Raw genomic sequence first — 26,024 nt, 5'->3', positions numbered from 1 at the left:
GAAGAGCAACCCCACGGCTCTCAGTAAACACTCTCCTGAGGCCCAGCTGCCCAAGTAAAATTTACTGAAGAACTGACTTATCATCAGTCTTTTTTTATTTTATTTTATTTTAAATTATCGTTTGGAATAACTTTTATAAAGTTCAACTTCTCCTCTTTGTAGACTAACACTTTACTTCCTAGGAGCAGCAAGCATGAAGGAGGACAGGTTTGAACTGAGTGGTGTTCTGACGTGGTGAGAGAAAGGTTTACTAGGAAGGGTTATATTGTTGGCCTTCACAAGGATTATACTGAGGGATTTCATCTCCGAAGTGTGCGTGAGGATGTTTTGTTGATGCAATGAGTTACAGGTCCTGAGGACTTGTTTTTTTTTTTTTTTTTTTTTTTTTTGGTTCTTTTTTTTTCGGAGCGGGGGACCGAACCCAGGGCCTTGCGCTTCCTAGGCAAGCACTCTACCACTGAGCTAAATCCCCAACCCCGAGGACCTGGTTTTAACCCAGTTTTAAATATTGCCTCTCTTGTAGAGTACCCAGGAGTTAATGTTCATCAGTAAGTTTTTATTTAAAATTTTGGCCTAGCCCCTCTTTATTTTATTTTAATTATGTGTATATTTGTGTCTCTATGTCTGTGTAAGTGCAGGCGCCCAAGGAGACAGAGGGTGTGGATCCCTTGGAGTTGGAGTCACAGGCAGTTGTAAGCTGCCCAGTGTGGATGTTGGGACCCTAACTCAGTCCTCTGCAAGAGGAACAAGTGCTTCGAACCACTGAGCCGTCTCCCAGCTCTGCCTCTTATTCATCCATCCATCCGTCCGTTTGTCCGTCTGTCCATCCATTCATCCGTCCATCCATCCCTTCATCCATCCCTTCATCCATCCATGTGTGTATGTGTGTGTGTGTTTGTTCATTTATTGGTTTTTCAAGACACGGTTTCTTCATAAAGCCTGGGCTGTCCTGGTACTTTCTCCGTATCTCTGTATACTAGGCTGACCTTGAACTCACAGAGATCCATCTGCCTTTGCCTCCTGAATGCTGGAATCAAAGGTGTGTGTTACTACTGCCCAGCTTCTGTGTCTTGTTTTAAACCAAGACAAAACCAGACCAAAAATGGTGTCTTGAATTTGTATGACTGGTGTAGGTTATAGCTCTGCGGGGAGGGGCTCAGGGATGAACACGGCCGTTGCTACTGTGGATTTAGAGATTCCCTCCCTAGCTTCTGAACTTGCTCTCAAAATGGACTTTGAGAGAGTCCCAGCCCTGTGCTCTAACCAGCACAATCCAAGAAGGGTTTGGTAGGCAGACACCAAGACAGACATTCTGGCCTTGCCTGTCTTCTACTGCTTGAAGATCACAGTTGAGTGTCTTTTTTAAAAAAGGCGATGTACTAACCAATGGCTTTTTAAAGACTTTGCCTTTTCTTGGTCTTGATTGACCTCACCCTTGTGGCCTTCCTGCCAGTCTCTGCCTGCACCAAGCGCACACCTCCCATGTTCATCCGTGTGAGGGCAAAAGTGCTAAGTTGTCAGAATGCAAACATTCCAGAAGCACACAGTGACAGAGTCAGGCTCCCTTGATCCAACCTTACACAGATAGTCTGTGAATCTGGACAGACACCCGTGGCTACCCACCACCATTTCAAAAACAACAGCGACCAGCCTTAGTAGCAGTAAATGAAATATAAAGAAAAAACAAAATTTTTCTTCTGCTGATCAAGTCCTCAAATACAAAACCAAATGTCAAAAAAACCTGATTAGTTGGGTGGTGCGTACTGCAGACCTTCAATCCCAGCACTGGGGGAGGCAGAGGCAGGTGGATCTCTGTGAGTTTGAGGCCAGTCTGGTCTACATAGGGAGTTCCAGGACAGCTGGCACTATATAGGGAGACCCTGTCTCTATACAGTAGCAGTAACAGCAGCGTGATTAGTGCCGAGTACTGCTAGAGGCTGCACAGGAAGAGGCTCTCCCACAGAGGGCAGCTGAGAATATGCGCTGTACTTGGAGGCCCACTTACCAGTCTTTATCCAGGTTTTATATGGTTTCCTGTTGACAGCTGTTCTATAATATCTGTAGGGATTGTTTGCAGAGCAAGTGTGTTGGCTTAAGCTTACTGTGGTGGTTTAAGCACTAAGCCTGCTCCCTGATGAAGTTTAGTAAAATCAATCCAAGCTAGCTTTGTACCCAAAATAGTTCTGGGGACAGTGTAAGGCCAGGCAGTTCTGAGTTTTTCACAGCACAGGTCAAGACACTCTTTCCTGGGAGGGAGATTTTTGCCATCGTCTATCCCAGGATGGAGATAGCGTCCATCCATGTCCTATTCAGAAGACACTTTCTAGAGACTCCCTTCTGTCTTGTGCTTCCTAGGTCTAGACCAGCAGGGGACCCTGTGAAACACTGTTGAAGCCCAGTTGACCACCAAACACTTTTAAGGTAAATTCTGTGTTAATCCCAGAGATGGGAGGAGAAAGAGTACAGACCCAAATCGCCACGGCCAAATTAATTAAAGCAAGCGTTTTATGCATGTCCATGAGCTGCCTCCCTTTAAGTAGGTTTTAGAGGTCAGCACTGGATATGAGGAAGACAAGGCTTTTATGTCTCAGGGGTAGGGGGTTTCCAAATGGGGGGTTTGGTGGACAAAACAGTTGGGGTTACAGGAGCAGAGCATTATAACAAGTTAGTCCTTCCTGAAACAAAGGAGCAGTTGCAAGTCGGCCATAACCAGGTAATCGTAGTTGGTCGTTTAACTTCTTGAAACAAGTTGTGAGATGGTTAAAAACAACTTTTTGAGACAAAGCCAGGACTCCCATTCCTGGAACAGGCAGTGCAGGGCCATTTGTAGTTAAGGTCACAGATGGGGCACTGCCCAATCCTTGAGAAACAGAAGTTTAGTCATAAACAGGAATGAACCTAGTTTGTCTTTACTAAGAAGTGGCTTTTAAGCCTAAAATGGAGACAGGCTTGTTCTTCAGCTGTAAGTGGCTTCAGCAGCCTTTTGAGCAATGAGGGAAGAAAGAAGTAATTTAAAGGACTCTCATCCAGAGTCTCAACCTTGCTACCTTCAAACCACCATAAATGGGGCATGGATCTGTGCTTTGGGATTTCAGAAGTGACTGATGCCTTGCTGCTCCCAGCACAGACAGTGTGGCCTTACCTTCTTAGTATATTAGCATCACAGACTGAGTTGCTTTGCAAATCAATGTTTTTATTCCACAGTCAGTTAGTTTTTGCGTTTCTCTGTGTAGCTCCGTCTGTCTGTCCTGGGATCCTGGGACTTGTACTGTAGACCAGGCTGGAGTTGAAGGCCTGCCCCACCACTGCTGGAGAGAGCCTCTTCTTAAGGCAGAGTTCTCACATTGCAGACTGGCGCTTCCTGACATCCTGTCTGCTCTCTGTGGCCCTGCAGGAAAGGCCCTCACCCACTTCTGAGGAAGTCGCTGCTGCTTGTGCAGATGCTGTCCCCATGCACCCAGCAGCCCTTTCTTCTGCTGGCTGCAGCCCCTGAATAAATCTGCCTTTGTGTCCTTAATGGGTGGAGGATGTACTCCTCTCCCCATGAGTTCAAACCATTTCTCCCTCACAGGATGGGACTCTTAGGATTTTGTCCCTTCTTGCTACTACTCCTCCATGAGAACAGCACACAGCCATGCATTCTTTTCTGTCCCCACCTCTGACACCATGAAATACTTAGGTTGATTCCATTGCTTTTGGCACTTGTACTACGTTGATGTCTCATGGTTACATAGAAGTAGGTTATTCCAGTCCTCTGAAGTCTTTTACGTCTTTGCCCTCTCCGCCCATGGCTCTTGGAATTGAGTATGTCCATGATTTCTATCTAAAGCACACAACCCTCCAGTGTGGCTTCCAGGACAGCGTGAAAAGCCTGCTGGTCCGTCGCTGCTGTATTCACTGCGGGGGAGTTTGCCAAATGCTTGCTGGCAGTCTCAGGCTCTGGGCTCCTTGGATCAGGGGGAACAAAACCCTGGACTAGCATGCCAGACAGGGTGGTGGAGCTGCGGGCGCTGGTTTTCGTATTGACATGTAAATGCCAGAGCCCTCAACCCTCTCTGTCCCTGCCGACTGGCAAGCTGCTGCTGGTGCACACAATGCAGGCTGGAGGACTGCTGTCGTGCCTTTGTGCTGGCTGTCCCTTGTCCCACAGAGGCTAGCGAGGTCGGTAAGAGTCCTCCATTGTGAAACTCCATTGTGGTCTGAGGCTGGACTGAAGGTTCTGCCAGCCCGCGTGGCCAGAGCTGCGTCTTGGGAGTGCTCTTTCCTGGATGTGGACAGAGGGACTCTTGACAGGGTTTGAAGTGGAAATGAGAACTACTAGGTAATTATTAATTTGACTTGATGCAGTGGGAGGAACACATTTGCATATATGTTTAGCAAATGAGCAAGGGCGGATGCCAGGTTTAAGGTATCTTTTCGACACGAACCTGAAATTTCTAAATAATGATTATGCTTGGGATTTTTTTTTAACTTCTTTGTGGGGGAGGGAGGGAGTATTGGTTCTGGCTGGAGCTATACTGGACACAGCTGACTGCCTACCTCCCTCATCCTGGGGACCCTGCTCCCCTCCTCACAGGGCCTCACATTACAGCCCAGGCTCCCTCAAACTAGAGGTTCTCCTGTCTCAGCCTATGGCAGTCGGAGGCCTGCCCACCGAACGCATCAGACTTTCTGTCCTGGCTCTGTCCCCTACTCACCTTCTCCCCTCTCTCCCAGTCCCTAGCACTCTAGAGTGTGCACTAGTCCTAGGTAAGTTGTGAGCTTTGCTAAACTCCTAAAAGATTGTCATCGTGTCAGAATGTCAGAGAAGCGAAGGGAAGATCATATCATTTACAAAGTGTAAATAGGGCACAGGTAAACTGGTAGATGTGCTGAGAAAAGCTGTGACATGTATGTGTATGCATGTGTGTTTTTGCATGTGTCTGTATATGCACATGTTTGTGTGTGTGTGTATGTGTGCACACATGCACACAGAAGTTAGAGGTCAAGGGGCTGGTATTTTCCTTTGTTATTCTCCACCTTATTTTTAATTTAATTTAATTATTTAACATGTATGGTTATGCTGTGTATGTGCTTGGTGCCCTCAGAGGCTCTAAGAGGACATCGGATCTGTTGAAACTTGAGTTACAAACAGTTATGTAGGTTCCAGTCTTCTGGAAAAGTAGAAAGTATTCTTAACTGCTGGACCACCTCTCCAGCCTCTCCAAACTTGTATGTTTTGAGACAGGGTCACTTGCTTATCCTGGCGCTCACCAGTTCAGCCAGATCAGCTGTCTAGCTAGCCTGAGGGACCTTCCTGTCTCCACTCCCTCAGGGATTGCAGGCGTGTGCTCCTGTGCCCTACTTCTTATATGAGTGCTGAGAATCCGAACTTGGGTTTTGATGCTTGTGTGGCAAATACACACAGCCCATGGGGACGCTGAAATTTTTTTTTTTTTTTTGGTTCTTTTTTTCAGAGCTGGGGATCGAACCCAGGGCCTTGCGCTTCCTAGGCAAGCGCTCTACCACTGAGCTAAATCCCCAACCCCGAGACGCTGAAATTTTAAAAAGAGATTTTTCTCTACAACGTCTGTGGGAGAGTTGATGCAGTGCTGATCTGAAATTCAACATGGGAACTGTAACGTAGTTGGTGCCTCCATCCCTTGGACAAGGTGAATGAGTGCCTATGGGACGTTTGGGGCCCATCGTGTTGCATGTCCTTTAAGAGCTAGAGGGATGCTACTGAAAATACACGTTTAGACTCCATATTCAGGACGCCGAGTACTGTGCTGAGAGAATTTTATTATTTATTAATTCTGTCGTCTGGGGACCAAGCTTGAGGCTCACCTGCGCTAGCTGCTAGCTACATAGCAAGACGTGTCTCAGGAAAAGAAGGGAAAGCCTTGGAATCAGAGCTGCTGATAAAAGGAGTCTCGCACAGCATCATTGCTTGGGCTCCTTTTTTTTTTTTTTTTTTTTAAAGATTTATTTATTTATTATATATAAGTACACTGTAGCTGTCTTCAGATACACCAGAAGAGGGCATCAGATCTCTTTACAGATGGTTGTGAGCCACCATGTGGTTGCTGGGAATTGAACTCATGACCTCTGGAAGAGCAGTCGGGTGCTCTTAACCGCTGAGCCATCTCTCCAGCCCGCTTGGGCTCCTTATAGAAATGGCGGCTCTTTAAAAGGAAGAGGTTTGTTAAGAAAACGCCCCCTCCCTGTGCTCATTCTCCCTGCTCCTCCTCCTCCTCTGTGGGTGCAGACAGGGCTCACAGAGGAACTCAGTGCACAATGCATCCGTAAGCTTTGAGTGTTCTGACACTGTTACAGTCTTTTGGAGTAATTATAGTAATACAATTCCATGCTTACAGACCAGAAATAGCCATCATGAGACTAGGGTAAGGCTCAAACCATGAAGCCTGTTATTAAGTGTGAAGTCTATTTTTAATTTTCAAGCGCCTTTGGCTCCCATGAACGCAACTTTGGGGAGTTTGGTATGGTGGAAAGAGCACTGAACTGTTTCGAGAAGTAGACTCAGTGGCTATCCAGGTGCCCCTGCACGAATGACTGTGGGTTTCAACTGAACCTCAGTAAAAACACGAGGGGACATTTTAGGTTGTTGCCGTGTGCGGGGCCCTCATGCGTGTGGACACCAGACGCTGGGCAGTTGAAGTACCTTGGCGTGTGCTGCTCAGCCTGTTCTGGCCTTGTTTCCCTCCAGTTCGTCAGTGGTTCATGGCCAGTATCCGAAACCACGGAAGCCAATGGCATCTGCGTCGGGCGCTTGGCGTTCACCACAGTGCCGTTTAATCGCATAGGTGAGGCTAGGCCAGCACCCTTGGGGCCACAGCAATACCGTATGATGGCTTTGGATTTTCCTTCACGGCCTCGTGTTCTCAGAGGGAAGGGGTGGATTGATGGTGGCTGTGGTCTCCCCGAGGGCCTGGACTTGTATTGTGGAGGCTCCCATCCTCATATTACCAGCCCTGCCACTTACTAATTGGACATATTATTTAATGGCTTGTGTATCCTGTACATTGAGTGGAATGCTAACACCAAACGGTTATCAACGTTTTGTTTTATTTTTTAATTATGCAGGGTGTGTGTGCGTGCGTGCGTGTGCGTGCATGCGTGTGTGTGTGTGTGTGTGTGTGTGTGTGTATGTGTGCTTGCGTGCGTGTGTATATTATAGAGTCTGTGGAAGTCAGAATTTGTCTCATTCCCTTATAGAAGCTAGTCCCTTCGACAGAAAAATTCTGCTTGATTTCCTTCTATCACTCTACATGCTTAGGGATCTCCCCTTTTTGAACACTGGAAATATAAATCCACTTAGTATTCTTGGGCAAACATACTTGAGGACACTGATTAGCTACAAAGCAATTCATATACATAACGTGCTTTAGAGTCCTCCTGTCAGCACTTGAGCTCCTCCCTGCTGATCAAGAGCCGTCTCTGAAAGGATCTGATCTGGCTGTACTGCCTGTGCTCTTTCTCCAACCCAGCTTAATTTCCGTCTGTCTGCCTGCCTGTCTACCTCTCTGTCTGCCTTTTCTTTCTCTCTTCATACAAGGTATGTAGCTATGTAGCCCTGGCTATCCTGGAACTATGTAGTCCAGACTGGCCTCAAACTCACAGAGGTCCTTCTGCCTCTGTCTCTGCTTCCCAAGTGCTGGGACTAAAGGCGTATGCCGCCATGCCTGGTTCAGTTTAGTTTCTAGACACATTAAAGAGAAGAAACTTTCTTCAGCAACATGCGACAGGAAAATGGTCTGAAATGAAGTAAATTCTAAAATGAGACGCTGGGCCCTTTATTTTGTGGGCTGTAAAAATAACACTTATATTCGCTTTTATATCTGCTATGATGAATTTGTCCAGGTCGGTGCACACAGTGGCAGGATCCACGCTAGGCCTTATGCTGCTTGCTGCCACTTTTGGACTGTGAATCAGGACCTACTGTGTGGCTGAGAACAGTCTACACACCAGGCGTGACCCAGCGTGACCCGTGACCCACAGCTGTGTCCAGGGCAGTGATGGCACAAGAGGCGAGCTTATGTTTTGTTCTTGGTGGCCGGCCCACCTTTCTGCTCTTGATAGAAAGCACAAATGCAGTCATGGACATTCAAACCCAGGAGTGTATCTACGAGAGACTCAGGTAGACGATTTGGAAGATGTCTAGTCTGTTGGGTTCCCATCTAAAACAGTTTTCATGTCTTGGAAAATACAGAATAGGGCTCCAGAGACGGACATGGTTTTCGGGCACTGTCCAAGGTACTTTGGATAAACATTGACATTCTGCAGTGAAATAAATACATGCTATATTCTTACTATGTTTGAGTTGAATACTTGTGTTTTCTCAAGAACAGTGGCTTTCTAAGTTGCCCATGAGCCACTGTGAGAAATCGCTTTTTCATAGTGGAGAGTATTACATATACATGTGTTGACACAAAGTAAAACAGATGTTTTCCAGTGTGCAGAGCCTTGTTGGTGAGCTCTGTTTCACAACTTCCTTCTTGAAAATGCCGTGTGCGACCTATTAGCTTATTTCAGTGACTTACAAGTGACCTACCATTTGGCAGCTACTCTACAGGTGGGGACGTGTGACTGTGGGCTGACTGATAGGCTTGGTGGGGACCCGCAGCCCTTCCTTTTCACCAGGGAGCATATTGCCTTCTCCCCAGTGCTGGGTCCAGAGCAGATTGTACGTGCTCAGCGCACATCTCCAGAGAGGTCTGAGTGCTTCAGAGCTGAACAGGAGTCAGTGCTAAGCCCCTTGGGTTGGCAGTCTGGGTATCTGAACAACTTTGCTGTAGGACATTAGTCCTTCTCCAGGCTGGCTGCTACAGCTGACCACTCTGCCTAAGAGGAGAATTAAAGTGAAGATGGTAATTCAGACTGAATGCCGCTGAATAATGTCTTTGTCTTTGCTCTCCATAGAGCAGGAGGGAGTGCCATTTGCTTGTGATTGATACTGTGACAGTGAGTGTCTGTGTGACTTTCCCAGAGTGTCAGTCTGAAACACCCAGAGAGGTTTAACTTAGAATGTTTACCGAATCACCTGTGCCTAAAATGTTATCCTTAGAAGATTGTTTTGTGAATCTCCCCAGTATGTGGTCTTCCAGAATGCTGTCTATCATAGTAGCATATGCTCTAATATTCCTGTGCATAATACAGGTCAGTCTGCATTTTTATCTGACAAGCATCCCCCACTAAAAGCCCTTATTCTCTATATGTGTTGTGGTGACGTGCTGGGGTATACAGATGGATAAGAACAGATCTTGCTTTTACCATGTCAGGTGACAGTGGGGAAGACGGGTACCAAAGGTCGTTGTGACACAGAGTGCTGGCTCCAGGGGAGGTGGCAGCCTAGAGATCACACCCTAAGGAACTACAGGGAGCTCAGCCATGCAGTGCATGTTGTGACTGAGATCAGATAGGAAAGCTTAACCAACAAGCCTCCCGTCTGTCTGTGGGAAGAGACTTTGTATATGTCATTCAGGGGAGGATCTTGGAATGAGGACATGGTCTGGATTGTGTGAAGTAAATCCCATGAAAAGTATTCTGTAAAAAGAGGCAGGGGAACTTTGACACATATTATAGAAGTGGATACCATGTGGCTAGGGACATTGGCTTTGCAAGTTGAAGAGTACTGGGGCACTCTTAGCACTGTGTAGGAGCAGGGCCTGCTGACACCTTGGGGTGCACTCTTAGCATTGTGTGGGAGCAGGGCCTGCAGACACCTTGCTTTCAGAGTTCTGCACTCCAGGATGAGAGAGAAGAAATTTCTGTTGATTTAAGCCACTGAATTTGTGCTAATTTCTCATGAAGAACCTTGGAAATCTAGAGCCTGGTCTTCCATAGGCAGGAATTACATACACATGGGAGGGTGATGGAATTTAGCACAATTGGTCCCGAATACCGTTAATTTTTTTTTAAATTACATTTTCATTTATTTGCTTTGGGAAGAGGGTGGGAGTGCATGGCTGCACATCAGACAACCTGTAGGAGCCTGTTCTTGCCTTCCACCCTCTGCTCTTTTCCTTCCGGGTGTCTACAGTTTATGAACTTAAAAAGTCCCCCACAGCCTTACAAATTCAAATGCTTTATAGGTTTTCGATTTAAAAATGTCCACTCTTTTAAAATCCAAATTCTCTGTAAACCCTTACCCCCAATGTTTTTTTTTTTAAAGTTTAAAGTCAACTGTGGGGTCCTGGACAATCAAAAATAAATTAAGTAATTTCTTACTTCAAGAGGGAAGAACCAGGGCACAGTCACAATCCGAACAAAGTAAGACTGCAACAAGTTAAACCCAACGGTTTAGCTAACAGAATGTCCGGTGTCCGGGATCCACTCATGATCTCCTGGGCTCCTCCCCAGGGGCTCCACCGTCTGCACACACTCCGAGTGTCTTCTGTGCTGAGGCAGATTCCACTGCTGCTGTCCTTCAGTACTTACCCCATGGCACCGGCATCTCCAAAAGCTGGGGTCTTCTGCATTTGACCTGCACTTTCACCGATGGCCTCTCCTGGCCTCTCACAGTGCCAGGTATCAGCTTCTCTCCACGACTCCCTCATTCCTTCAAAACCAGTTCCACCCGGGTGATTCTTACACTCTCAAGCATGAGGTATAACCTTGGCTGCCTCTGCAACACAGCTTCTGTGTGCTGACTCTGAGGAAACACTTCCCAGAAAATGTCACCTCAATGATGCCGGTCTCCTCTTAATCACCAATAATTTCTCAGCTCTAGCCAACCAGCATCGGGGTTCCCGGCAAAACCCAAGGTTTCACTTTAGCAGTTCTGGCATTTTGTTAATCACAGCAGATTCTTCAGCCCTGAGCTAACCAGAACTACAGATTCTTCACACAGAAATCCCGGTAGAATCTTTGCTTTTCTCTGACACTTCAAGCCAGGCCTCCATCCTCCTCACTGCTCTCAGCGTTCTTATCTTCCAAGCTCCTACAGAAGCTCACTGAGCTCTCAATACTCTGTGAGTCTCTAACCCAAGTCTCAAAGTCCTTCCATAATCTTCCCCAAAACATGGTCAGGTCTGTCACAGCAATTCCCCACGACACTGGTACCAACTTGTCTCAGGGTTTCTATTTGCTGAGATGAAATGCCATGCCCAAAAAGCAAGTTGGAGAGGACAGGGTTTATTTATCTGGCTTACATTCCACATTGCAGTCCATCACTGAAGAAAGTCAGGATAATCCCTTACAGGGGCATCTCTGGAGTGAGCACGGTCCTGGGGACAAAGCCCTGGTAGGAAGGGGTGACCAAGCTATCTACCCTGTACACACACTGTGAGGGGAGTAGCAGGAGAACAGCTTCCACAGAGCTGTCATGCATGACTCCTTGCCTTGGTGCTGTCTTGTCTAACAGTGTGTTTATAAAGGATCATTTGACAGTCCATTGTTCCTGCGTCTTGGGTAATGGCTCTGAGCATCCAATCACCAGGTAAAGAATACATACTTTTTTTTTTTTTATTTCCCGCATGGCTGAGGTCTTTCATGTATACAGAGACAGTATAAATGTGTCCTGATATTGGACCCTGAAGAGATCTTCCCTGCGGGGACACTGTTACTATTCACTGAATACAATTCTGCGATGCGTACCCCCTGTTGGCTTTCCCAGTCATTTCTTTGGAAGGTTGCTATGTGTAGTCATCCCCGTGAGTCAGAGGAGACACCTCTCAGCCTGGGGAGAAATCCATACCCCTCAACAAGATACCAGCGCACGCCTCTTCAGAGATTCGAGAGTTCAGATTCTAGAGAATTCTCCCCTGTAGAGGAAGCACACCATCTGGTTCCTTTGTGTTCTCTAGTGAGCTGGGATGAGTGCCTTGTAAAACCTAACTGGGTTGTGTTTCTTAGGTTGAGAAGCAGCGTGTGAAGGTGCTGGCCCTGGTGGTCCTTACCAGCACCGCGCCTTTCATGCCCTGCTTACCCTTCAGAGTCCATGAACGCTGTGTCTTCTTATGGTCACTTTTCATTATGAAAATCAATGTGTGATACAGAAGTATAGAATGGTGGGCTGTAAACATCAATTCCTTATTTCAGTTCACATATTAGCTTATCACTAAGGCAAAAGAAAAAAATATCCCCAGAAATCCATATCCGAGGTGTTGGCAGGCTCTGCCCTTGCAGGTGCTCTGGGGAGGTTCTGGCCCTCATCTCTTTAGTGTCTAGTGACCGCACATGTTTGTTGGCTTGAGTTCATGTCACTCCAGTCTCTGCCTCTGTTAGTAGCTCTTGTATCTATGCTGCCAAACTCCCGTGGTCCCCTCTCCCATCTCTTGTCCTTCATTTTTAAAATTCTGTTTTTCCTCATGTGTTTGGGTGTTCTGCCTGCATTGTGCACCATGAACTTGCCTGGTGACCACAGAGGCCAGAAGAGGGTGTTAGAGCTCCTGAGTCTGGAGCTACAGACCCTTGTCGTGTTCCCACGTCTAGCAATTATGGAGCTGGGGTTAGAACTGGTGCCAACTCTGGTCCAGTGTATGTGCTTGAGTGTCTCTCCACAGGCTCTCAGTAAAGATGGGAAGGGTGTCAGGAGCCAACAGTGGCCACCTAGGCCTGTTGGATGTCTTACTAAGCCCCTTTCTCAGGGATAAAATGAAAGGGTACAGTTGTATTTCTCCAGCCTTAGGAACACTAGAGAGAGGGATTACCAACCCTAAACTGCCTCCCTCACTCCCTCCCTCCCTCCCTCCCACCTGTCTGTACTAAGCAGTTTCATTTGTGATATTATCTGAATGAATGACAGCAGCTTTTGCAGGAGGGCTTGTGGGGTCATCTGTATGTTATCAAGTTGAGCTGAGAAGGTAAAGTAAATCAGACCAGTCCTGTGCCCAGCCAGTCAGCAGGAAACTGATGTTACTGTGTAACCAGAGCCAACCACAGTGTGACAGGATGGGCGACACTGTGTCTTTCCCTTCTTCTTTCTGGAACATGGGAACAAACATCTGCAGCAAACAAACTTGTACTAAGTTTCAGTTTTGGGAAATTTATGATGCTCGCAGATAAGACATTTGTCCCAGCAAATGCAATGGTGGTGTTTATCGTTTGGTCAGGTGTTCATATAGGGAGAAGTAGGATATCCTGCTTCTCTCTCCTTACACCCCCTGCCTGGGATGAGTTTTCAGTGTCCTGCATTCCTTTTTGGTATAAATTCTAACCTGTCAGATGTACTTTCCTTTATTTAAAAAAAAAATTAGATGTCAGGTGAGATTCCCCCACCCCCTTACTAGCTGGAAAATTTACTCTCCGTGATCAGTAGAGTATTTAAAAAACAACCAAAAAATTTGCTTTTTAAACAAGATTTATTTATTTATATATAATTACACTGTAGCTGTCTTCAGACATACCAGAAGAAGGCATCAGATCTCATTCCACTGGTGGTTGCTGGGATTTGAACTCAGGACCTCTGGAAGAACAGTCAGCGGTCTTAACCACTGAGCCATCTCTCCAGCCCAAAAATTTACTTTTAATTTAGAGTATTTGTTATATTTTTTCCCTGAGATAAAATACTGTGACTGAGGCAGCTTATAGAAGGAAGAGTTTATTTGGGCTTATGGTTCCAAAGGGAAGTCCAAAACGGTGGTGACATCATAGAGCCAGGTAGCTGGAGCCGGAAGCTGAGAGATGACAGCTGCAGCTGTCGGCATGGACTGGAGTGAGTATGGGGAAATGGCCCCCACAGGCTACAGGGAGTAGTAGTTTTCGGAAATGTGGAGGGTGTGTGGCCTTGTTGGAGGGTGTGCGTCACTAGGGGCAGGCTCTGAGATTTCAGATGCTCAAGCCAGGCCCAGTGTCAGTGTCCTGCTGCCTACTGATTCGGGGGGAGAACTCTTCAGCTGCTTCTCTAGCACTTGTCTACCAACATGCTTTTTGAGATGATGGAAGTGGACCATCTCTGAACTGTAAGCCAGCCCCCTATTAAATGTTGTCATTTATAGGAGTTGCCTTGCCTTGGTCATGGTGTCTCCTCACAGCAGTAAAACCCTAAGACAGCAGGTGATCTGGAAGTGGAGCAAGGCCATCATTCCACCAGCAAGGCTCCACCTCCTAAAGGTTCTACAACCTCCCCAGACAGTGACATCATCTGAGAATCAAGTGTTCTTTACGCGAGCCTGTCGTTCTTATTCAAACCACAATATTAAAACAGAATCTGATCTGGTCCCAGTGGCTCACGCTTGCAATCCTAGCACTACAGAAACGGGCAGAGTGAAAGTGGGGGTGGAGGGCAGTCTGCACTACATAGCTGCCCTCCTTATCTCAAAACAACACATATTTGAATTCGAAACCACTTAGAAATCAGCAGGTTAGCTCAGGAAACCTCCCAGCCATAGGATTGTCAGAACAGGGAGCAGAGGCATGGCAGGGCTTAAAGTAGGGGAGCAAATAGAGATACAGCATCAGAACTGAAATAGCATGACGGGGCCTTGAAGGGAGAGAGGCCTTCCCTTCAGTATCAAGTTCATTCCAAGAGGAAGAAAGATTCTCTGAGGACTACCTTGGTGCCCACTGCAGTGCCTGTTGCTACCATAAAACCCTGTGCTAGGGAATCTCAGAAGCAGAGGGTGTGCTCACCGTCTCCTGGATCCCACTGCTTCTCTGCCATGAATTCTGGCTTGGGGAGATGCTTGTCACAGTGCATGAGATGGCTTGTCTCTCTACCCACTGATGCTAGCCCTCCTGTGCATGTTTCCAGAGGAAGGGAGCTGAGGCCCCTGCCACTTTGTCGCTGGCTGGTTCCTTGAGGAGCAGCTCAGGGGTTGGGGTCTAGAGCACCCAACCCCTTTAAGGAGAGGCTCAGGGGGCATTTTGTCCTCTTTCCTTCTTCCTATCTTCTCAGAGATGGGAGCCAAGGGCTGCCTAATTCCCTCAGTAGCAATATTTTTTGATGTGTACAGCAAGTCTGATTATAACCAAGGTTTTAAAGATATGTCTGCATGAAAAAATTTGCACCGGGGAGACAAATTAAAAAACTAGAGTGCATGTGTGTGATTAAATAACGAATAGTGACTAGAACAGAGAAAGTTCTCGCTGTGCTACCAGTCGTTTTCTCTAGTAAGCCACTAAACTTCCGAGCATTCTCACTGCCACATAATTGGGGCAGAGGGCATAAAGGCACAAATGGAAGAACGAGATAGGAAAGCACGTGGTCATAGTCTCTATTTCGTTGTTGTGAAGAGACACTGTGACCAAGGCAACTTATAAAAATAAAGAATTTAACTGGGGCCTTGCTTATGGTTTTAGAGGGTGAGTTCATTATTGTCATGGTGGGAGACAGGCAGGCATGGTACTGAAGCAGTAGCTAACAGCTCACATCTGATCCACAAGTTGTAGGCAAAGAGTATGATACTGGGCCTTGATGTGGGCTTTTAAAGCCTCAAAGCCCACCCCCCAGGGTGGCATACTTCTTCCAATAAGACCACACCTTCTAGTCCTTCCCAAACAGTTCCATTCAATGGAACTGTTCTCATTCAAACCACCACACACTTCAGGTCACAAAAAACAAAATACAGTAAGTTCTTTACTACTCTCAGAAAAACAGTGCTGCTTTTAGGGCCTTTGGGCACTAACAGTCGAGAAGTTAGTGCTGCAGGACTGAATATCATAGTTTCAGGTTTCTGAGGACTTCTATTGTATTTTGAATTATTTTATTTCAGGTTACCATAAGTCATCAAGGTAATCAGGATGTTCTTCACAGAGCCAGGACTGTTCCCAGCTTAGCTGGGCTCTTCTATCACAGAGAGGCCCCAGCATGTACTGTGTGGAAGAGATGATACATCAGGTCCTAGCTTGCCAAGAGGCCAGTTCTTAGTGGTGTGGCTTTTGCTCCTTTTAATTATGGAACACAGGGTAACTTTGTTACTTCTGGATATGCGAGTTGGCTTTCTGTACATGGAACATATTAGAAAAACAGGACTTATGCTTGTCCAGATGTTTTTCTGAATTTTCTTCATGAGGAGCACATGTCTGTAAGAGAACATGGTATTTCCAGTGAGTGTAACTCTGACCCACTCACGCATGGAGGGTAATGTCTTCCTGGCAAAAGCGGCACCAGATCAGGTGATGTCAGGTTTCTTGGGGACGCATCAGCTTACTGAAGTGTTCCTTTGGCTTTGACACCTGCCCCAATCCACAAGGCCGCTTGGAAAAGAAACAAAACATAATAAAATGCCTGCTGACTGTTACACTGCTTCTGTGCATTAAAAAAAACGACATTTCAGAAACTGGAAGGGTGTAGTTGCAGATGGCATCATTTGAAGACGCTTGAAGATAATCCAGTACTGTGTGCACCTGGTCTGATGTATAGAGCTGTAATTACATCTTACGCCCTCTTTTTGTTTGTCTTGTTTACAAGGTATCTTTGTGTCGAGTCTTTGATACGAGAGAACAAAAGGCCATGATTGAGTGGTAGAGATGACTTGCCCCAACTCTTTCCTTAACCAAGTGCTGGAATTACAAGTGCGTGACAGTCACCTCACTCCTGTATACTTGCTGTTGGCATTACATTATACTTGCCTTTACACTTCTTTTTGTTGCATTTCTTTTGGCTATTCGGTGTTGGCGGCCCCACTGCCCCTGGCTACCACATTTCTTTAAAGAATGAATATTAGAATAGTTGTCGTTTAAGATGAGTTGTGCTGGGTGGAGAGATGGCTCAGTGGTTAAGAGCACTGACTGCTCTTCCAGAGTGAGTTCAAATCCCAGCAACCACATGGTGGCTCACAACCATCTGTAATGAGATCTGATGCTCTCTTCTGGTGTGTCTGAAGACAGCTACGGTGTACTGTATATAATATATACTTATATATAATAATAAATAAATAAATAAATCTTTTTTTAAAAAAAGGTGAGCTGTGCCTGTTGACTTGAAAAGAATTTTCCCCTTCAAGTAGTTTTAAAATAGCATTGTTCTGGGTGTGGCACACTCCTTTAATCCCAGCACACAGGAAGCAAAGGCAGGTGGATCTCAGTGAGTTTAAAGCCAAGCCTGGTCAACAAATAGAGTCCTAAGCCACTTAGGGCTACATAGTGAGACCCTGTCTTAACAAAGAAACAAAAATAGCAGTATCCTAACTAAATAGCCATTGTAAAAATGACCTGGTCATAATCATCTCCTGTAGAATAAACATTTCAACCTCCCGGTAGAGCCATAAGCAGAAACAAATCCAAACACCTGTCTGCTAGTGACTGTTGCCCTTGTCCTTAGGGTTTCAGAGCAGTCCTGGCTGATACATATATTTTTGGAAAGAAGAAAAAAACAAGTTATTTTAGATTTATTTATTTTACAAGTTATTTTAGTTATTTATTTATTTATTTGTATAAGTGTTTTGCCAGCAGGTATATATGTGTACCATGGGTGTGTCTGGTACTTTGGAGGCCAGAAGAGAGTATCAGATCCCTTGGAACTGGAGTTACGAATGGTTGTAAGCCATCATGTATGTGGGTGCTGGGAATCAAATCCAGATCCTCTGTAAGAGCAGCAAAATACTCCAAGTCATTGAGCTGTCTCTGCAGCTGATAAACTGTTAACCCAGGTTAAGATTTGATCCCTGTGGGGCTCAAGAGATGATGGCTCAGAGGTGAGGAGCACTGACTGCCCTTCCAGAGGACCCAGGTTTGATTCCCAGCATTCACGTGGCGGCTCACAACCATCTGTGACCCAAGCTCCAGAGTTGATCCTTGAGTCCTTAGACAGGATCCTTTCTGGGCTTTTGGCTAGCTCTAAGAAAATAGAATGATTAAACCTAATTATAGTAATAGCTCTAAAAATGCAATGCAGCATGGCAGTTATTGTGTAATATTACATTAACTTACTCATTAAAAGCAGTTGCAGAGCTGTCTACGTAGGTTGTCTAAGAATGACCTGCCTTCTTACCCACTCTCAATGGCTGCTTCCCACAGTTGGTTATGGGTCCTCCCAGCACAGTGAAGGATTGATTGATCCTCTGTAGCTGCTGACTCCAAAGACATTAATGGGGATGATGAATTCAAGAACCCATTCTTGACCTGGCTTTCAAAGAGCAAGAAGCTGGAGTGTGCCTCCACAGTGTCTCTCAACTCTCGGGGGAAACTCCCATTTGACATAGCTAGCTACTGGGGAAAAGATGGAAATTCCTCAAAATAGTTAGATTAGACCTTCTCTGAGTCACAGAAACCCCACTTCTGGGCATAAGTCTGTCTCCAAAGGAAATGAAGTCATCTTTCAATGGGCGCTGACCTCTCTCTGTATTCACCACAAAGATGTGCTGAACACCGTGCTTTTAGATATGTGAACAAACACTTCTTTGCTTTGGAAACAGAGCCTGGCTCCAGAGACCAGGAGGCCTTGAACTTTCTGCCTTCCTTCTGCTTCTGCCTCCTGAATGCTGGGGTTACAGCTTTGATAAAGGAGAAATATATATATAGTAATACAGTAGACAATGGGACTTGGCCTCGCAGAAGAGGAACCGACATCTGCAGCAACAAAGATGAAGATCTGTGCTAAGTGAAATGAGCTGGAGAGCCAAATTCTGCATGATCTTACTTCCATGTTCAATAGTGAAAGCCACCTACTAGACACAGTGGTTATGGGGGAGCAGGGGGAAGTACTACAGGAAGTGGGGTGATGTTGACGGAGACAGTACACTCAGTTATAAGGTGCGAGGTTCTGGAAACACAATGCACACCATAGCAACTGCAGTCAGTGGTGATGCTTGAAGTTGCTGGGGGATTGCCAGTGTCCTTATAGCATACGCAAGCGAGCTGACTCCAGGAGGTGATGTATCTGATATAATTATCACCAGCGTATACGTTTAATATCTACAGTTTTAACTTGTCAGCCATACCTCCGTAAGCCTGATTGAACACACACACAGACACACAGACACACAGACACACTCTCTCTCTCTCTCTCTCTCTCTCTCTCTCTCTCTCTCTCTCTCTCAGCCTCTGCTTCACTTCCAGCTTCCCAGTTTTGGGCAGGTGCCTAGCTAGTCCCCATCTAAATCTCCAGCCTGGGGTCTGAAACTGTAGATGTCAGTTTTCTGTCCCCAGCATCTAGGAAGCGTGTGAGACCAGCTCCTTCTACGCAGCTGTAGTGAATACTGTAGGTCTACAGTGAGGTGCTGGCCAGTGGGAGGCAGAAGATCCCTTATGTGCACACACTTCTGTATAAGCACCAAGTCTGACCATGGGTGTTGCCCAAGCTTATCTCTAATACATACTGTTTATTTGGGACTTTCACTGTTAGTTTACAGTCTCCGGTGCAGTAAGATAAATTAAGTGAGCTCCAAACCACTGACAGGCAGGTTTTATTTTTAAAGAAAATAATGGGTCTAGATTTACCCCAAACTGTTTTCATGGTTCATAGCATTACATACAACACAGGCTGATGGTGTTATCTGTCTAGAAATGCACTCCCAGTGTTGGGTGTGAACGGTAATCCCAGCACACTGTTTTCAGCCTAACGTATGCATGCAGACATAGGTTATCAAGAAAAGATGGAGTTGCAATTGGCAAGTCAGCATCTCTTAGAAAACTGGAGGTTTGGGTAAACTAAGCCATGAGCGCATATGTGTCGAGGACGGCTTTACATAAATGTGTACCTTACCATGTGAATGTTTATAGTAAATGAAGGCATCTGCTTCTATAATCACAGACTGTCTTCCTTGGTAGGGTAGCAAGGAACATTTTGAAGTTCCAGGGCTTCAATATACTAGTTTCTATGCTTGACCAGCACTCTGGCCCTTCGTGGCCCTTCTACATCATTCTGCTGCACCAGAGCCGACCTTACAACTCCTGCACCGACCAGGTTTTATGTTGTGCAGCCTGAGCTTGCCTGCAGTGGTGTGATTATGAATATTTTAATACATACAGCAAAGTAGGAAGGACTCCCCAACCCCTCAATACGGTTTCACTGTGATGTAACCTTGCCAGCATGGAGTTCGTTATACAGACCAGACTAGCCTTGAACTCACAGAGATCAGCCTGATCTTGCCCTCTGAGTGCTGGGATTAAAGGCTAAAAGCTAAAGGCCTTGGCAGTAAGTTCCCATCTATGTTCTTCTAAAGGCGCACCATCAAGACCCACATCTGTATAAGCAAAGAGGCGTGTGGAAACAACTCCATTAAGGTTTCTGTGAGTCCAAAGTCCAGGAGTGCCATAGCTGAATGGCTCTGACTTAGGACTAGGTGGGGCCTGGGGAGTCCGTAGGACTGACTTTAATGAGAGTCTGTAGGAGTTGGCTTTAATGTTAAGGTGTACCAGGGTCCTGTTGATGGTAAGTGACCCTGAGATGGTGAGAGGCGACCCTGCCAGAGCCCTGAGCATGGGTCCACCTCACAGCTAAGAGATGTGAACTTGAGCACAGAGAGACGTTTGTGTGGAGCATAATACAGAACAAGAGCATTGCTCGGACACTCCTGGAGGGGCAGAAGGGGCTGCCTATGACAGTCCGCACTGGACGTCATCTGCGACTCAGCTACTAAAACTGATATTGTTGAAAAAACAGCAGCACTGAGAGATTTCTTTTCCTGCATGCCTGTGCTTTAGAATAATCAACGTGTTGAGCTTTATTAGTATAGTTTTCAAGCTTTCTTCTCTAAAACTTAAAAATTCATGGAGCTTTTAAGTTTGTACTTCTGTTCCAGCCTGGACAACAGATCTGTAGGAATGATGGGCTCTCCCTATACAGGAAGGGTGACAGCAACTGTCCTTTGAACACCGAAGGACAGTCCCACCATCCCAAACATTGTCCCAAATGAAGTGTGGGTGAGAGGTGGCTGCAGTGTTTCTGAGGGCTGAAGGAAGCAGTTCTCATCTGTCAGGGTGTGGACCACTGTCTGCCCTCTTCCATCCTGCCTTGGGAGAGAAGTGCTTTCTTGTCCCCCGAGGCCAGGAGAGTTAAAGCACACCTAGTCGGGAGGGGTGTGTGTGTGTGTGTGTGTGTGTGTGTGTGTGTGTGTGTTTCCCAAAACAGCTCTCACTGCAAATGAATGAGAATCCTCCATTGATGGTAAAAGGCCAGAACTGCAGCCAAACCAGTGATGGGGTTGAAGCCCCAGCTTTCAGTACTCAGGAGCCTTGGAAGTGCCCTACAATTACTCTCACCCCCCCCCCCAAATAATAATAAGGAAACTAGAAGCTAGGAAATTAGCCCACTGCCTCAGGTCTGGGAAGCTGGCCACACAAGACCAAAGAGTCCTGCTTCTTGCCCGAGAAAGGCTGTGGTTTACCTGCGCCTACTTTGTGTGGCATCGGCAACTGTAACTATATACTACACAGTGCCCACTTGTTATTTACATTGCAAAGGCAAAACATTGCTTTAATCTTTTTGCCCAAATAATAAAAGTTATGCAGTACTCCGGACATTAGCACCTCCATATTTCTGTGGAGCACCGTCTATGTTTTTACAGTTAGAAATCCACTCGGATGTGATGGGGTGAATATTAATTCCCCACTGTGTGGATAAGGAGACATCTCAGAGGTATGACGTGGTGCTGCCTAAGATTGGGAACCTAGTACACTGCGTCACCATCGCCCACTCCCGACCATTCTATACCCTAAGTCCTTGAATAGACATGGGTGCTGTTTGTTGAATATCCAAACCTTCTAGGTCTTTACTCTTCCTGGCCGTCTGGTAAAATCATGTGACTACTTCTAGTTAGAAATGTCTTGTGTCACTCACTTCTGGGCTGGATGTGTGTGTTTTCCAGTTCATGTTCTCTGTCTGCTGGATGCTGGCAAGGCTCCAGATGGTGGATGCTCTGTCAGCCTGAGTCAGAGCGGAAACAGCTGCCAACCCCAGGTGATGTATCCTTCCAGTGTTTGTTACCACAGCTTAATTTAGCGCCAGAGGGATGTGCTGAATGCTGTAAGGGGCACAGTAGCAAACAGGTTGCTACTGAAAGGTCTTTGCAAACAGTTGCCTTAAGAAGCCTGTGTAAAACATTGTTACAGACGCCAAGACATACAAAGTAAACCACAGCCTTTCTTCTCCAAGAAGCAGGGCTCTTCAGTCTTGTGTGGCCAACTTAGTCTTGAAGCAGTGGGTTAATTCCTCAGCTTCTAGTTTTCCTTACTACTATTTTGTTTTGTTTTGTTTTTGTTTTGTTTTGATAGCTTTGGCTATCCTGGAACTCACTCTGTACACCAAGCTGCCTCCATCTACTTAGCACTGGAATTAAAGGCGTGCACCACCATGTCTGGCAAGTCATTAGTTATTTCTAAAACAACAGACTATCAAATGAGATCAAATCATATGCCATAAAATCCACTGCCTTTCAGTGTACTTAACAGTTGCAAACCCACCATCATCATAGAACGTTTCTTTCCCAATGAAGCCCAGTGTCTACTATAGCAATTTCCACTGTTCTAGTCAATTAAAAACACGGTTTCTGTGTTTGTCTCTTCTGAACTTACACATGTAAACAAAGTTATGCAAATAAAGTATTTATATGCAAATAAAGCTATCGTAGACTAAGTTACTTAGAGGCCAAGATCCTTGCTTCATTCTGCTGAAGCGCTGCCGCACTGCACATGGTAGGTGTTCAGCTCTCTGTAGGGTGAGTGGTGTGGAAGGCAGTGGCTGAGTTTGCTTGTGGGTATAGCTGGGAGCTGCTTAGATTGCCCTGACTGAAGAATGAAGGTAGCATTAGAGTGACCACCCTCTGTTCCCTGTTCATCTAGATTCTAGAAAATTCTGCCTTAGCTCTTTATGAGATGTGGACATTTACCTAGCAAGGGCCACCCTTGATGTGGAGTGTAAATCGCAACCCTCTGTAGTCGAGGTCATGAGTGGGCTCACCGTAGCCCAGCTTCTCCTTCATCTGTAGAGTCTTCCCACAGTCCCACTTGCCTCGGGCCCTCACCAGATTCCTTCCTTTCCAAAGAAGCCTGACTTCCTGTCCAGAGATGAGCTCTAAAGCTCTCAGAAGCGCACACTGAGGCCTCAGGAGAGCCCTGCTGCTGAGTGGTCTTGTGACCACTGCTGCTTTGTTATCCCGTGCAGCTCCTATCCCATCTGCAGACCCAGGCCTGAGTCACCAGCTGCTGTTCTTCAGTACTTGCCTGGAGTTTTCACGACCACAGAGGCAGTGTGGACAAGTGGTTAGAGCCGGGGGGAAGGCTGCAGCAGACTGAGCTAGGTGTAGCTACTGTCTGTCCTTTGTTAGCCAAGAGCTGGTGGGGACTCCCCAGCTGTTCTGTTTCTGTCTGGAAAATAAGCACGTGAATAAGTTAGCAGTGTGAGTAGACCTCTGAGGGCTTTGTAGAGTAAATGAGGTGGGTCTTTATAGAGGTGGGATCACGAGGTGGGACAGGTCTCCATAGATCCCACCTCATGAAATTCTGAAAGCGCAGCTGGCTTTAGTGGAGTTATGTGGCTGCTTTTAATATTATCAGTAATTCAGTCTCATTGCTGGTGTCACTGCTCCCCAGGGAAGAGAAAAAAAGGCGCTGCTGTTTGTCCTAATGATTTTGTGAGAAGTAATTGGATTCCCTTGTCCCCATCATCTGAGAGAGGGGTGGGTTGACCGGATGGAACATGCTTCCCAGTGAGGCCTCAAGTGGGGTATGAAGGAAAAGTTATCATGATTGGAGTTCTAAAGAAATCAAGTTGAAAACAGTTCCAAGGTCGAGTAAGAAGCCTTAAACATCGATGTATAGCTTATAGAAGGGGTAGCAAACACCTTACCCTTTTTATCATTTTTTTAAACACCAGTAAATTCCCTACTTGTCATATTTTAAGGTGGTCCCATGGGGTGTGGCCGGGGTCTCAAGACAAACAAAGCAATATGGAACAGGTCTCCTTGATATAGTAAAGTCTTTGGACTGTACCTTCTCTGCACAGAAAGTACTACAGGGTAAATGTAAGCCACATGTGCTGTGAAGCTGGGCTCAACGGCCCTCCCTGTGATCCCACCTGCTCAGAAGGCCAAGGAACCAGACAAAGCAAACAAGACCCCAAAAGTGACTGCCCTCTCTTGGGGGCAGAGGTCCGGCTGGTGGGGAGCCAGCCTTGTACCCTGTGAGGACTGTTTGTTGAGGTTGAACTGTGTCCTCCCAGTGCTGGTAAAGTCCCCAAAGGGGAGGGTCTTAGTAGTGGCAGAAATGCTGCAAGGCCCAGTGACTAGTGCCTCAGCACACTGTGCTTCAGTGTCAGTTTTAATCAGAGGCAGTGATGGGGTGAGAAGGTTAGAGGTCAAAGGTCACACTCCTCACCGCCTTTTAAACAAAATGGATGTGTTTCTCCTCAGGCAATCCAGGTCCAAAAGCTTATGGTTCACAGCATTTTTTTTTCTTTTAGGTTTTAAGTTAAAATACACCAACCAGAAGGGCTGGAAAGTTGACCTACCAGTTAAGAGCCCTTGTGACCTTGCAAGGACTCAAGTTTGATTCCTGGTACCTCCATGGTGGCTCCCAACCACTTGTAACTTCATTTCTAGAGTATCTAATGCCTTGGACCTCCACGGGCACCAGGCACACATGTGGTGTCAGTCATACATGCAGCCAAACCCCCATACACATAAAAAGATTGCACCCAGAGGGGCACGAGTCACATGTATAGATCAGGAATGGTTGTGTTTACATCTGAATGCTGTTAACCTTCCAGAAGCTTCCTACCCTCCCTTCCCAGCAAGCTTCCTCTCTCATTTTTGGCACAACAGGTCATTTTACATATTTTTGAGTACTGGATCCTGCAACAGCCTTTCTTAAGTTTAGATGGATGCTTGTGAGATTTGCTCCTATATGTGTGAGTAGACAACTTCTTGATGTGTATTGCTATATAATATAAATACACTGTAAATATACTATACAGCACAGTTTGTAACTTTGTTGTTAATGGACATTTTGGTTATTTTGTAGTTTTAAAATATCCATATTTCCAAGTCTGTGTAAAATTAAAGCAATTCCTAAACAAGTTACCTCCAAATATAACCTAAAATTTTTAATTTCTTCATGGGACAGAAAGCTATTTGTGTTTTCTTTAAGTATCTTTAAGCATCACATAAAGCTAATAAATGTCTCCTTACATGTGGCAAAAGGCATTCGGAATGCTGTAATTATTTCTTCAGCTTAAAATGTAAATTATAATGTGATTGGAAATGTTCCTGTTCCAGTGTGTGAAGCATTATTACCTAGACTGTCTCATTTCAGCTACTTAAGTCACCAAGCCATAAGTGGGAATACTATCTACATAAAACGCTCCCGGGGGGCTGGAGGGGGCTGCCACAGTTCGTGGGAATAGGTTACATGATTTCTGTGCTTGAATAGATTACCAACAATGTATTTTACAGTTGTTATTGTCGTTCTGATTAGTGCTGGAGTATCACTGCTCAAATGTCTTGTGGCGAATGTTTCTGCTTTTTTTCCCCTAGATGTTCTTCCCAGAACTGGAATAGATCATTGCAGAAAGCCTGTCTCTAGCCCCACCAAACAGCTTTCTGAGGTATTGGTTTTAGCAACTCACAGTGCAAGAGTTCTCACCCTTCTAGACGTGGTCCACCTTTGATATTTTTAGGCTTATAGATTTTTAGCCATTCTTATCAGGGTACTGGTAGTTGTTCTATTTTCTCTTCCCTTGACTTCCCAGCACCTTCATGGGACTTTCCGGCTGTCTGCGTACTTGTCTTGGGAAGCTACTGTTTGCAGCTCTAGATTATTTTCCTCCTGGCTCTTGTATCTTTCTTTTGAGGATGAGAGACATGGTTCTGCGCGGCCCACACTGGCCTCGGGCTTGCTTTGTAGCTGAGGATGACGTTGAAGTGCTGGCCCTCCTGCTTCTGCTTCCCAGTGCTGGGATTGCGACACACCCTACAGGGTTTTGTGCTGGGCACAGAACCCCGGGCTTTGTGTGCGCTAGGCAAGCAGTTTCTCTGCTGAGCCATATCCCTAGCCCCTTAAAAGATTAAAGACACCGTGGCAGTCTCTCTCTGGCTTTCTCTCAGTGGGATGACTTGGGGCTGGATCTTGTTCCTGGAATCTGTTCCTGATTTCTAGGTGACTGTTCCCTTTCAAGGTCTCCAGATGAGGTCTAGAGTATTCTCCAC

At 46.0% G+C, this 26,024-nt stretch overlaps 1 protein-coding gene across 5 annotated transcripts in view; it reads left to right on the top strand.

The window, feature by feature from the left end:
• The window catches only part of Ankrd6 (ankyrin repeat domain 6), a 140,399-nt gene that overhangs the window by 22,813 nt on the left and 91,562 nt on the right, over nucleotides 1-26,024 (top strand). The window contains exon 2 of one of the 5 annotated variants that reach the window (XM_039110548.2): nucleotides 21,690-21,781. The exons of 2 other annotated variants lie outside the window; for them this stretch is intronic. The gene's annotated coding sequence lies outside the window, so the exon portion shown is untranslated. Of the gene's footprint in view, nucleotides 1-2,355; nucleotides 2,422-4,110; nucleotides 4,322-21,689; nucleotides 21,782-26,024 lie in introns of those variants that run through there. 2 more of the 5 variants (XM_006237978.5, NM_001134969.1) reach the window with 2 other exon arrangements.

This window comes from Rattus norvegicus, chromosome 5 (genome assembly GCF_036323735.1).
Source record: "Rattus norvegicus strain BN/NHsdMcwi chromosome 5, GRCr8, whole genome shotgun sequence".
In the NCBI taxonomy this organism is placed as follows: Eukaryota; Metazoa; Chordata; class Mammalia; order Rodentia; family Muridae; genus Rattus; species Rattus norvegicus.
Note: the sequence above shows the minus strand (reverse complement) of the source record. Positions and strands in the feature narration are given on the sequence as shown.